This window comes from Populus alba, chromosome 19 (genome assembly GCF_005239225.2).
Source record: "Populus alba chromosome 19, ASM523922v2, whole genome shotgun sequence".
In the NCBI taxonomy this organism is placed as follows: Eukaryota; Viridiplantae; Streptophyta; class Magnoliopsida; order Malpighiales; family Salicaceae; genus Populus; species Populus alba.
The window spans coordinates 9,198,169-9,212,958 of record NC_133302.1 but is presented as its reverse complement, the minus strand read 5'-3'; the positions used below and the strand labels follow the sequence as shown (position 1 = coordinate 9,212,958).

General features: G+C 33.8%; 1 long non-coding RNA gene and 2 pseudogenes across 1 annotated transcript; 1 reads left to right on the top strand and 2 right to left on the bottom strand.

Moving 5' to 3' along the window:
* Positions 1–814: 814 nt before the first annotated feature.
* On the bottom strand, positions 815–2,052 carry LOC118036541 (uncharacterized). The gene is made up of 2 exons (XR_004685387.2): positions 1,389–2,052; positions 815–1,267 (listed from the first exon to the last, which is right to left on the bottom strand). It is a non-coding gene; the product is annotated as an uncharacterized lncRNA (long non-coding RNA).
* Positions 2,053–5,090: 3,038 nt separating this feature from the next.
* Positions 5,091–7,584, top strand: LOC118036538 (E3 ubiquitin-protein ligase SIRP1-like; annotated as a pseudogene).
* Positions 7,585–8,152: 568 nt separating this feature from the next.
* Positions 8,153–10,839, bottom strand: LOC118036539 (pyruvate kinase, cytosolic isozyme-like; annotated as a pseudogene).
* Between the last annotated feature and the right edge of the window lie 3,951 nt (positions 10,840–14,790).

Sequence of the window (14,790 nt, the reverse complement as noted above, 5' to 3'; positions counted from 1 at the left end):
TTTTACAAAAATCTTTATATACCACAACATGTTGAGCTAGGATCGGTATAGTGTCAATGCAAGGGTCAATGTTTGTAGTTTTACGAACATTGAGTTCAACAAGACAACATGTTGCTTACCAACATCAAATATGTTGACATGACAAATTCATATGTTTACATACTTCCATGTCAGCATATTTATCAATATGACAATCAACATGTTGACTTATTGACGCCATGTTAGCATACCTCCTGAAATGTACAATTTGATATATTCTATATCAACACTATAACACTACAGGCCAACAGGAATTCATCATAGTCAATATTTAAGAAATATGAATAGTGAAAATGACACCTCAACTTAATGCCATTTCCAAATGTATAGGTTTACTTGATGCCTTTTTCTATGCCTTTATAAGGAACTAAAAGGCATGTATAGTTCAAAACTTCTGAAATTTTTTCAGTGCCATTAAAACATTAGAGAGATAAGAGACTCAGATTTCTTTTACCCATTTTTAGTAGCCAACATTAATCAAATGAGTTGTCATAATCTTTTTATAACTCAATATAACACATGCAAGATCTAAACAAGTCAATCTCAATAAATACAACAATTACCTTATTATCACCAACTACTTGAGGTCAAGTTATGAGTTCATAACACTTAAAAATTATTGTATAAGCTTAATCTACTAATTAATCCATAAACCAAACTAATAAAAAGCATGAAGACAAAAAACATGTCACTCCCAATCACCAGCTAAGAAGATTGAAATTGTTACATGTCTTATCTTTATTGACCAAGACTATTAATAAATCGATACATCAAATCCACATAAAAATTATCTTCATAAGTAATATATTAACATCGTAAATGTATAATCTCATATCCAATTACAAGATATAGCAACATCATACAGGCACAATCTAAAAGTCCTCGTCACAACTAACCTAAGACTTAGAGCTAGCAAAGTCAATTAATCAATTCATCCATAGTGATTTATTAACAAATACAATCTGCCTTCTAATATTCCATTATTAATATCCTAATCTTCTTGCTTAGATGATTTTAATAGTTTGAAAAACATGTCATAATATAAAAGGTCGATGATTTCATTCCTCAATTGCTACATAATTGCAACTACGCAGGTTTTCACATTCCATCATAGCCATGTATTCTCCCCTCCCAACTTTAACAGACATGGCTTGCCAGTTAGCTAAGGAAATTTGTTTTTCACCAATAGAACACACCTACATACCACGGGAATGCTGAGCTTCAATGTCTGTAGGAACGTGGCAGCATTAGTTTAATCACTCTTTAAACCCACGATTTTTTTTCACAGCCCAGTATAGAAAAAAATAGGTCTCCGATATGTGAACATAGAGAGTCAATGAAACAACTACCTGCAAATGATGTTGAGCAACGAGCAGCAGAGCTACACTGTTTTGGACAAAAACAAACACAATAGATTACAGGACTCCAAAATGAATTGAATTCCAATACATACATGCTTGAATTTGCAAAAAAAAAAAAAAAGAATCAATAACAAAGGGCAGCAAAAGCGAAAAAAAAAACCCTTTAATTTTAAATAACTTTGTTTCTATATTTTATACATAATATAACACGTAGAGCAACAGTGTAAAAAAAGGGGGAAAAGGAAAAAAGATCAATCAAGATTTGATATATAAGAAAAGGCATAAAAACAAACTTTTGATGGTTGGGGGTTAGCCCGCGAGGCCATCACTGCCCGATCGAAGAACAAAGATCGGGCTCTGACCGCAGGCAGTCTTCATCGCAGAAGTCGAACCTCGAAATGACCAAAGACCAAATCTCTCCCCCTCTTTGCTCAATGGCGGAGCCGCCAGCAGACATGGCGACATGGAGGGTGGCTCTAAGAAGAGAGAGAGAGGGTTTTGGCTTGATTGAGAGTTCAGATCCCTGCTCAGATAAGATCAAGTAGTTAAGATTTAGTGTTAGGGTTTTAGTTTGGTTTTATAGTGTCTCTTTTAGCTAGATAACCTAGCTTGTCTTCTTTTTTGTGAGTTCTTAAATACCCTTGCGTTTGGTTAGTATCTGCCTCAGTCTAATGCATGTTCCGTCTTAATGGAAAGGGTATTTATGGGAAGTAGGATTGTGGGCAGACTATTAATCAGATCAGTGCATGACATGTCGTGTGCTAAAACTACGCACCACATGTCTCCTTTGCATCAAATCATCACAAAGACTTTGGTTACTATTATTATAGAATATAGATGGAAACATGCTCTTATACATATTGATATTTTGCTAATTTGCTTACAGTGCTTTTTAGTGGTAATTAATGGAAAGTTTATACATAATCAAAGTTGATTAACAAGAACTAATTGAGGAGGGGAAATCATTATTCCTCTCCTCGTAAAGTATTGTTTAATTAATTTTTTTAACTTGGTTCTAAAGGTATTTTCATATTTTTTACTGTTTAAAGAATAATTAAAAGACATACCTTATCAACCAGGACAAAGTTTTATATCATGAGAGGGAAAATCAAATCCTTCATAGTAAATCCAAGTTTAGTGTTAATGCGATAGATAATTATACCTAGAATTATATTTAATTATATCGTTTCAATACTATATATTATTTTCTCATATTTCTTTTCCTACTAGCCCAAGTAATCTAGCTCTTTACAATGTTCTCCAAATTTTGCAGCCTTGCCATGAAAGATGCTTCAGATCAGCCACTTTCTGACCCAAAAAAGCATTGAAAACAAAGGAGGCCATCACAGATGTAGAAAATCTGTGCCCTTTTGAGTTCTGTGACCTTCGCATAAATGAATCCCTGCTTATATGCTCCAAAAATAACAAGGTGTTTCTAGACTCTAAACAATTGTCAAAAGCTTCTGATCCGAAGGGTTTTTTTTTTTTTTTTTTTTTTAAAATAATAAATTGTTAGCATGTCATTTGCTTAGCTGCAGAGCTTATCTCATTACAAAACTTTCCTCGAACTATTTGGGCCTGCTGGAATTATAATTGAAACAATATATTAGCACTTGACAATGGCAGAAAACTCCACCATTCAATTCTATTTCTCTTTATTATGTTTGTGATAAGATAATTATTTTAGCATAACTTTTTAAAATTTAAGAGGGTCTAGATATGCCAACTCCAAAACAATTGAGTTGGACAACCAACCAAACTCAAAAAAAAAAAAAATATATTTAAGTTTAACCATTAGCTGAATATCTAAATTGAAAGTGCAGTGAGTTAGATAAATCTTCACACTTTTTAACGTAGGTCAAGTTATTTAGTTGAATCTAAGAAAACAAGACCCTAACAAGATATCAAACCTAATATACTTGGGATTAGTTGTCAATTGAACCAAGAAAACATGAGCCTAGAAAAATGTTAATCCCAACATACTTGATTTCAGTTGTTATCTGAACCTAAGATGACATGAACCTAGATGAACATCAAATTAAAAGTATAACAAGTTGGATAAATCATCATGCCTTTTGTCATGTTACATTTTATGTCTTGAGTATCCAAGACTATGGAGTCTTGCTTCTAGAACGATTATAATAATCATTCGTATATGAGATAATGAATTTTTTACATGTATAAATGTACAAAAGATTTTTTTAAGAGACTTACCATACTTACTATCTCATTAATAGTATGTTTGAGATATTTGTTTTTCATTAATATCATCGAAAATAAAATACTTTTCAGTCTTTACCTTCTCTAAAAATAACAAGATTTAGGGGTATAAATATTCCGTTAACTATCTAAGTAAGGGATTAGAATCTTTTTATTTTTTCAATTACTTACATATATTTCAAAGTATTAATCATCATAAAATACAAGAACAAATATAATTTCTTTTTAAAATTTAAAGCTTTTTAAAGATTTTTGTAGTTTTTCCTATAAAATTACTAATTTTATTATCGAAGGATCTTTAAGTCCCCGATTAAGATTGTTAAATAAATATTTAAGGTTTTACCATTAATTGGATGTTTAGTGAGCTAAAAAGAAAAAATTATTCACCTAAATATCTTGATTAACCATACCCAAAACTAAATAACTTGTTATATAAATATTCTGGTTTTCAGATCATCTGTGGCGCTATACAATGTGTCAATTGATGCCCCATAAATGGTGAGCAAATCACAAGACAAGCAGCTTACATTCCCGATGTTCTGTTAAAAAATACAATGGCTGCACATCTTTCCGAGTGCTCCAGAACATCCACTCTCTTATTACGCTTTCCCTTGAATAATAATCTGTGGCGCCTGCAGCGTAGCGCGGGCATTATGCAAGTGTTATCTATAATTAAGAAGAATTTTAGTTAAATTTAGGGGACTCTGGAAACTTCAATGATCTACCAGCCTTTGGAACAGGCATCAGGATGGAAGTCACAATTAGGAAGATTCACTTCAAGAATCAATAACGAATCCCTGATTTCCGTTTTGAATGTAATCATTTCTCTGTCTGACATTGAAGTGATGCTGTAAACCTGCAGATATAGCTTGGTTGGACAATGGATGGTTTTCTTCAATAATCTTGCAGCTAATCTTCTGTCATCTTATCACCGGTTGTTGCACAGATGCACTGGCCTTGTTCTGGAATGAGTTTCTTATCCTAGCCTGGAGAATTGCAAGTCTTGATCTCCAATGCCTACACAAGGGTGTTCTTCAAGTGGAGGCCTGCATATTAGGGCTCTGCACTGCTATAAGCTCCACACTTTGGCCTGTATTGTTTTACTATTTTATTTTCTGGGGCGCTAGCACAGTCCCACTGTTTTGCCCTTCTTACCATCAACATCATGTCATGGTTTATCATGTAGGATATTTCTATAAAAAATACATATACGTGAAGTAAACAAAACTGGGAATCTTGAAGCCTTTGACTTTTGAAATGAGCCATTTAGCATGGCAGATTTTGACGGGCTAAATGACCAAGCATTTGAAATTTCATAGGGTGGCCTAATTTCAAATGTTGGGATTTATCTGTCCTTAGTCAAATCTCAATAGATCAAGGTGTTGATTGATTTCCACCAATCCACCATATTAGAGGTGTTAAGCTCTCTCATGAGAAAACGAGCTGACACCACCCAATGGACCACACACTTAGAAGAAAAGAAAACAGCAGCAAAACTTGACATAAGAAAATAACAAGTTGCTGTTAATTTAGCCACCATGATCCATTACAAAATAAAAAGACAAAATCATGAAGTTGAGAGATAAAAAAGAGAGAACATCATTGCTTTTCTTTCTTCTTTCTCTCTACCAACCAGCTAGCTTCACTATTTTCCAACAAACAGCAGATCAAGAAGATAAACATCATCACCACCCACTTCCTCTATCCACAAGGTGATAAAAAGCAATCTTCCTTTTATCTGTCTTCTTTTGTTTCTGTTGTTTTGTTGGTAAGTTGCTAGTCTTGAAAGTGAATTGAAGGATGGTTTTATGTATACAAAATTAACCAATCTGCATTGCTACCTCAAAGATGATTGTAACAGATGGAAACTACTGAAGGATTAATAAATAATCTGTTGCCATTTGCTTGTAGCAATGCTTGTTAGTGTGTAAAGAACTTCCATATTTCTTCATCCATAAGGTACAGAACATTTCTTCTTCTTCTTTTTTTTCCTGTGAATTATATATGGTGCTGGTTGAGAACACCATATACAGAGTGTGAACAATCTAAGCTTGGTGCAGTTTAAAGGCTCTTAGTTTGAACTTTAAAGGTTCATGTTTCTTTTTTTTTTTTTTTTTTTTGCCCACCTCTGATAATCCGTTTAATCTAGCCCCTTCTTTTCTACTGTTCTGTTATCTTTTTCAATCTTTGGTAATGTTCAATGGAGTTCCGGATTTGATTTATTGTCTTAAATCTTTGGCAGTGTACTTTCTAGTTCTTTTTCATGCGTGTATTTGAGAGGATCTTTGCAGTAAGATTTTCTTTAGTCTTGAGGAAAAATAATCTGTCTCACTTTCTTGACATATGAAAGAATAGCAAGTTGTTTCTCTGCATGTTTTATTCTGCTAAATATTTTGTACGAAGTGAAGAGGGCGTTAGGGGAAAAAATCATCCTTATCATTTCATATATAGATGTCATCTTAAATAATAGAGGTAGATTCTAATTTTGGCAGTGTCCCAAGGGGTCAATCTGTTAATTTTATCAAGAGTTATACCCCTTTTCTTGGATCATCGTGATTGAACATGTTCTACTTTTTAGATATGTATCCATGATAGGATAAACAAACAAGTGCTCTTGATGTGAATATAGGATTTTACCTCCTGGAGATTCTAACAAGTTGTTTTGAGAAGGATGCTCTGTTTTCTTTTGTTGCTTGATTCTTGTCCTCATTTCTTTTGATTCATTGTTTAGTTTACTTGGATGCTGTGCAGAGAAAGGGAGATGGAGGCTGAAATGGTGGATCAGTACTGGTGTCACATGTGTTCTCAGATGGTGAACCCGGCAACGGAAGCTCATATTAAATGCCCGTTTTGTGACAGTGGTTTTCTGGAAGAGATGGGCAGCACGAGAGAAGTCAATAACAGTGGCTTTGCTTTAGGATCGGAACATGTGTTCTCTCTTTGGGATACAATCTTACTGGACCTTACGGATGGCTTAGGCACTTCTGGTTTGAGAAGTACAGCTCAAGAACATATTAGCAGTCCCAGTTCACCATACGAAGATGATGAACTAGACTTTGAGTCTTTACCTCGGAGAAGGGGTAGAAGAAGCTCATCTTCAGTCCAGAGCTTACTTCAAGATCTTAATCTGGGAGCAGAGAATTATGAAAATGACAGAGAGAGCACTGGCAGCAGCAGCAGCATTTTGATTTTGGTTAATCCTTCTAATGAAGAGGCAATAATTCTTCAGAGTCCCGAGGATATGAACCAAGCTGAAAACCCAAGTCAAAACGTGTCAAGTTCTTTCCGGGAATACCTTATAGGACCTGGTGTGGATTTACTGCTACATCATCATTTGGCTGAGAGTGGTCCTAACCGTTACGGGACTCCTCCAGCAAATAAAGAAGCAGTTAAAGCAATGCCAACAGTTTCCATTAATCAGAATTTGCAGTGTTCAATATGCTTGGAAGAGTTTGAGATTGGATCTGAAGCAAAGGAGATGCCATGCAAACACAAATTCCATGGAGAGTGTATTGCTCCATGGCTGGAACTTCATAGTTCCTGCCCAGTTTGCAGGTTCCTAATGCCCTCAGATGATTCCAAGACTGAAGTAAGTCAGTCGAGAAGTGACGCAGACACAATGGAGAACAACGATGCTAGAAACACTTGGGTCCTATCTCATGGCCTTTTGATGGTTTGTTTCCTTTATCAGGATCTCAAATTGGTGGGAGTTCTATATCATCACCCTCGTCGACCACCATGCCTGGAAGTACTTCCTACACCGATGAAACTTGAACACTTGGTTTTTTGTTCCTTTCTCTGTTTCCTTGGCTTTCTTCTGTATATTGCCATCTTATCTTAGCAAAATGGTACCCTCTCCATATGTAAATGAAGTAATGATATTGGTGCCTTTTTTGTATTGTGTAAGCAATTTTGACACTTGATGATGAGATTCCATATAACTAGATTTCTGGAATTGGATTTAGGCAATCTGGTTGACTAGTAGCACAGAAGAGAATTGCTAATAAATAATATCTTGTCTTGTTTGGTTGCGGTTAGAACAGTAAAGGGGAAACAATCACATAGAACGCAAGAATGTAATTTGTTTCCCTAGCTAGTTCTAAATCCTAGATTTTAAATCTGAGCTGATGATCTGCTTGACCGAATGACAGAGACCTTACAAGTCCCTTTTCCTTCGCCGTCTTCGTCTTCGTCTTTGTTCGTTAGATAAAAAGACAGATTAGGCTCGCAAGAAAAGTTGATGTTGCTCATTTCAGGTTGCAAAATTCTTTCACCTGATACCAGGACTGCAGGCTCAGAAATCTACTGAATTTTGGGCCTTGGAGCTTGAGGAAATGAGAGAAGGAGTTCTCAGAATTCCGCAGGTTTTGATGCTGCTTCTTCACTTCTTGAAAGATCTGTCCAGAAGAATGAGATGCTACTGCAGACAACACTTTTTTTAAAAAAGTTGATTGCTTGAGTAGCTGTGCTTCATTTAATAATATTTTTTAAAGGTGAAGAAAAACTAATGAAACATGGAAAAACAGAACTCATAATGCATCTACGTAGAGCACAAAATAAATTGCCAAAATTGTGAAGATGCTCTCTTCAATATTCAGTTACTTATCATTGTTCCAACATCACTTAAACTGACGATAAACTATTAAAAAATTAGATGCCTCATCATCTGTAAAATCTTTCAACCCAATCTGTCCACAATATGATCATTGCACTCGCAAGATCTTGATAACAGAAGCAGTACCAATCTTGTGCAATGCTACAACCGAGTCTCCTGGCTTGCACAGTCCCTTCATCTTCGCATATTGGAAGGCCATCTCAATTGTTTCTTCAGTGGACTCACTATGATGAACCTTTCCTGATACTGAGGTCAAAACAGGCATCAGACCCCGGTAAATAAGGCTATGCCTTGCTGGAGCTTCATCACTGCATGACCCCTCAAAGGAATCAGTTCTAATCTCTGGAACGATCATTGACAAAATTGGCATGCTTGGTCGGTACTTAGACACCAACTTTGCCGTGGTTCCACCCTTGGTTAGGACTAACATAAATGCTGCTTTGATGGTGTTTGCTGTCTTGACTGCTGAAGAAGCCATACTTTCTAATGGGGTCATAGGCATAGGAGCTGTTGCCATAATTGTCTTGAAAAGATGCCCATAATCTATGAAGTTCTCAGCCTCCAGGCATATTCTAGACATGGTTTGAACAGTAAGCTCAGGGTAGGCTCCAGCAGCAGTTTCTCCACTGAGCATCACACAATCAGTACCATCAAGAACTGCATTGGCAACATCCGTAGCCTCAGCTCTAGTGGGCCTTGGAGACTTGATCATGGACTCCAACATCTGAGTAGCAGTCACTACAGGCTTTCCTTTTATGTTGGCCTTGTTTATCATCACTTTCTGAGCTAGGAATATTTTCTCAATTGGAATTTCCATTCCCAGGTCACCTCGTGCAACCATAAATGCATCAGAATTTGCAAGAATGTCATCAAAATTAGCAACCCCTTCTTGATTTTCAACCTGCCAAAATATAGAACAAAAAGGTCAATTTGATGATAGTTTTTGCTTCAAGACTGTAACTCAGCAGCATATAGTTTGGTGTTAGCCAATCATCATGGAGTCACTCTGTAGGCATTCTATGTTATTTGTGTCAATTAAAAATTGTAAATCCTAAGAAGTCACCCTTTAGTTCCAACAGAGAAAATTAAGGCCCATATTGAAAGTTAACTCAAGAGGCAAATTGGCATAAGATTCAGATATTATCAACTTACCTTCGACATGAGAAGGATGTTCTTTCCATCATTCCCTAGCAGCTTTCTGACCTCCAAGAGATCTGAACCTTTTCGAACAAAGGACAGTGCGATCATGTCAATCTTATTAGGGACACCCCACTCCAGGATATCCTCCTTATCCTTCTCTGTTAAGGTAGGGAGATCGACGACAACTCCAGGAAGATTGACATTCTTCTTCTCACCCAAAACAGCAGAATTTTCACAGCGACAACGGACCAATCCCAAGTCCTTGTCACAAGCCAAAACTGTTAGTGAAATTGTGCCATCAGAACACAAAATTACACTTCCTGGCTGAACATCTTCAGCCAACTTCGTGTAGCTCATACAGATCATATTCTCATCACCCTTTAAGCTATAATCAGTAGTGATAAGTATCTCCATGCCCTGCTTGAGCTGCACAGGCTTCCCATCCTTCAAGAATCCAGTCCGAATTTCCGGTCCTGTACTCATCACAATTTGAGAATATTCATAGTCAGTCAAGTTCCAAGTATTGCACTAGAATTCAGAAATAGCTGGCAAAATTCAGTATGATCTTTAAATCATCTCATGGCAAAATAAAGACATTTCACTCATTATTGGAGAAAAAAAAAATAGGGCAGCATCCAAAGTAGAAGATATGTTTGCAAACCAAATCCAATAACCATAAAAGAACATTGATTCCCTATGCAGCCTATCCCCCCATATGCAATTATGCAAAGCTTCACACATAATCGACAAGTTTTTTATTCTTTTAAAAGCAGAGAACATATTCTGTAGAACTTAACAAGCATTCCATTGTCTCTTTCCATATGCATTGATTGTACTAAAACAATGGCTAAAGGAAGTTTATACTGAGAATAACGATATGGGACAGGGTTGGCTTAAAGAAAAAATTAGTAATTCCCACAGAGAGAAGCACATCAAATTGATGATATCGGGCACAGAAAAAATATGGCTATTAATAATCTAATGTAAATTTCACATGGGAATCTCAAGAGAATTAACATCAAATTAGCAGAAATATTATCATTGGAAAATTAAGGAACAAAGTAACAGAATTCAAAGAAAAAATAAATAAAAAAACTCTAATCCCCTAAAACAAGAAACATTAAGAAATAATAAAAAAGAAATCTATAAACAAACGCTAATGCATTAAATGGAGAAAACAAAAAAGACAGGAGTTAAGAAAGATATTGACACCTTGGTGTCCAACATGACAGCGCAGAGAATGCCAGTATTGTTCATGGCAGTCCTAAGATTATCAAGGGTTTCTTGGTGATAAGCATGAGTTCCATGCGAAAAGTTGAAGCGAGCAACGTTCATGCCAGCCTTAAAAGCCTCTCAACCATCTCAACAGACCTTGACTGTGGCCCTAACGTGCATACTATCTTCGTCTTTCTCGTCCTCGTGTCCTCCTACCAACAAGCTTTGACCACCCAAAACATTCTCCATTGTCGCTAATTAAAAACTTGAAGAGAAAACGAAAACAGAGACTTTTATGTTGCTACAAAAGTAGGGGAAGTCTGAAAGGGTTTTTTGGAGGGTTTTTTAGTTGGAGAAATGGTAAGGACAAGGGCTAAGGGCTGTGTGTGTGTCTATATAAGGTTAGGATTTTACATTTTTTACTTGCTGGTTAGTCCCATTATTCATGGTATTAATAAAAGTTTAACAATTTAAAAACTCTTTGTGAACAAAGGAGAAAAAGAAATATTCCCTTTTTTAAAAAGATGAAGAAGAAGAAGAAGAAGAAGAAGAATTAGTATGCCTTATGACTCAAGGAAACAAAAGGAGAGAACTTCTAAAATTTTGTTTTGTTTGTTTAGGAAAACAATTTCTCAAGGGACAAACAAATATATATTAACTATTGTTTAAAATACTTTTTACTCTCTCATATTTTATTATAATAGTGTAATTTTAAAAAAATCTTTAATTTGATCATTGAATATTGTTTTTTGTACAATTGAGCTACTTTGAGACCAAATTAAAGCCTAATTGCATTTATTTTTTGTAAGGGAATAGTTGAATTGAAAGAAAAGGGACTAAAATGAAAAAAATAGGTAACATAGATAGCAAATTGATCAAAAATTCATTTAACTCCTTCATTTATTTTAGCTATTAGTGCCGCTCCTTGAATTTTACAAAATTTAATTTTGATACCAAATTTCATTTTACTCATTTTCAGTTCTTTGTTTAGTTGGAGGAAAGATATGAGATCAATGAATTCTAACTTAAAGAGAGAGAGTGTCCGTTGGTGAGTAATTTGACCATCAATATGGTTTTTTTTTTTTAATCAAATGATTCCATATAATGAGGGGAGTTAAGATTATCCCCCTTTTTTCAGGTGGATTTTAGGTTTTAGGGCAGTTTTTTACATTTTTAGTGACCATGGATTTTTTTTTTACCACCACAATGACTAGATTATAAGGATTAAATAGATGACGTGTTGTCTACTGATACAAAACAATATGTCCTTTGTTATTTTTTCTAATGCATGGGTTGGATGATGCATCGTCCACCTCATTAAACTAAAAAAAATATAAGCCCATGCATGAGCCATTGCTTGATTGGGCCAAGCACTAAGCCTGGCACATTAGGGCCCAACAATGCCTGGCCTGAATGTTTTTTTATTTTGATTTTTTAAAATAAATAATGAATTAGTTGATTTTTTTCAAATAAATTTTGGGTTTATGTTTTAATGAGTTTGTGATGATTTTCTTAATCATACTAAGTGTTCTTAGTTTTTAAAAGAGTTGGGTATGATTTATCTATGATTTTTTCTTAATTTTATATAAATTGTATTTTTTAATATTGATTTTTTTTATAAGATTTTATTATGTGTTTAGCCTTGCATTGTTTTTTGTTTTTATTCAATAAATTTTATTATGTGCGTTTTGTTTTCTCTATTATAAATTTTATGTGTTTTTTATTACAAATTTATTTTGATAGAAAAATTCATTAAACACAACAAGGTAAATTACCCGTGTTGTGATATTAAATATTTTGATTTTCATTTGTTGCTTAATTTTTTACAACATCCTAGTATTAGGTTGATGTTTTATTTTATGATTGTATATTTTTTTTAACATGTAATTGAATAAAAAATAGTTTTTGAAAAAAAAATTTATAATCTCACTGAAGTCCATAACTTGGTTTACAGGCTTGGTGTGCTAGCTCGGGTTACCCGGTTAATAGATTTGATAAGTTCACCTGTAAGCCGAATATATTTTTTGGGTTTTTGGTTTTTTTTTATATATATTTTAAAAAATCTATCCAACCCACGAGAGAACAAATTCCAAAGAACTAGTGCCAGCTATGCCCCGTTTATGCATATAAAAATATAAAAGTAGGAAAAGAATCTTGAAAGAAACAATTACTTTTTTTTCTGTGTACAAAGAGAAAATTCCTCTCAGTTTTTTTATATAAAGAGAAAAATTAACTTGTGAGGCATTAATTCATCTTTCCCAAACTTAAAAATAATAAGAAAAAGAAAAGCTGAAGTATATTTTATCCTTGGATTCCTCTTTCCAAATTAAATTAATAATTAAATATGCTAAAATATATATCAAATAAAAAATAAAATAAAATTTATGGAATTAATGATTAATTCTTTTACGTTACTAACTTAATTACTTACTAATATCAATTGATAAGCACTCTAGATAAAATAAATTTATCTCTTTATTTTTCTGTATATAACATGGAAATTCTGAGGGTGATATTAGAGCATATATTCTGCATAATATTTTTAAATTTGGATAAACTACAATAACCTTTCTTAAATATTATAGTGAAATGTGAAATTAGGGGTGATTATTTTCGGTTTCGATTGGATTTTTATAAAAAAATAACCAAATTAAAATTTAGAAAAAAAAAAACCGAACCAAAGCTGGTTCAAACTAACCAATTCCAGTTTGGTTTTTTTTATAACAAAAAACGGTTCAAACGCGGTTTGACTTAATTTTTTTCCGGTTTTTTGTTTGGATTCGGTTTGATTTTTTTTGGTTTCAAGCTTAAAACAAAATCGAATCGAACCAATTGGGTTTTTAAATTCTAATCGGTTTAATCAGTTTTTTTTCACCGGTTTCGGTTTTCTCAGTTTAATTAGTTTTTTCAATTTTTTTTGCTTACCTCTCTAATCGGTTCGATTTAAAAAAAAAACTGAATCAAAAATGGTTTGACTTGGTTTTTTTTTTTTTTCCAGTTTGACTCGGTTTTTTTTCGGTTTCAGATTTATAAAACAAAAACCGAACCAAACTAGTTTAATATTTTCAAAATTCTAACCAGTTTAATTAGTTCTTTTTTATAATTTGGTTCTTTTCAGTTATTTTTGTCCAGTTTTCTCAGTTTAATTTCAGTTTTTTTTTGTTTACCTCTATGTGAAATTATTAAATGCTGTCTAATTAAAATCTTGAAATATTTAACAAAGAATTCCTTCACATTAAAAAAATTATTAAAAAAAATCCCTTTTAATTATATCTAAATGAGACTCATTCGATAATATTAAATTCATTCCCAAGAGGAATTTTTAAAATGCAAAGGACATTTCACGTACAAGAGAAAATGGAGGAAGAGAGGAAAAGATGAGAAAACCAATTATTCTTTCCAGATGTCTGGATGGCAAAAAAAAGAGGAAATTCAAGAATATAATCAAACACTGAAAGCTTCTCTTCTTCCCCAAAAAAAATTAAAAAAAAACCCAGAAAGCTTCTCCTTCACAGACTCATGTCCATTGATCTTTCATGTAATAAATAATTATCTTGATTGGTGGGTAATCGAGTGCTGCACCGCCCTAAAGAAGCATAAGTAGAATCCTCTGTCGGTGGCTTGTATCAACCTGGACCATTGATTTTCATAGCCATTATCAAAATAAAAGCTTGGTATACTGAGCTGAAGAACATGGTAGTAGTGGCTAAAACTAAACAGCTATGATTTAACCAGCGTAAATGTTAAATCATAACCTAACCACAAAGGCTTGAAATACCAGAAAGATTAATACCCCTAGTTTGTAAGACCCAGCTGAGTCGGCTGGCATACCAACCCGGGCTCTAATCCAGTTCATAGAATTAAAAACCTCGGCTTTCTTTTAATGATGTATATTTCAAGCTTAAAAAATTATTTGTAGTGAATCTGTTTGACTCGTGATTTAAGTCTTTGAAACCGTATCCTAAAATAAAAAAATAATGAGAAATCTTAACAGAGCGTGTTTATTAAGAAACTACTTGGATGTTTGGAAATACGGTTAAAACTGTGTTTTTAAATTTTTTTTTTGTTAAAATTTAATATGGTTTAATATGTTTTTGGATGTGTTTTTGAGGCGATGTGCTGATGTAAAAAAATAATTTTTAAAAATAAAAAAAATCATTGACATTGTATTTGACAAACGAAAAGTTTATTGAAAAGCAA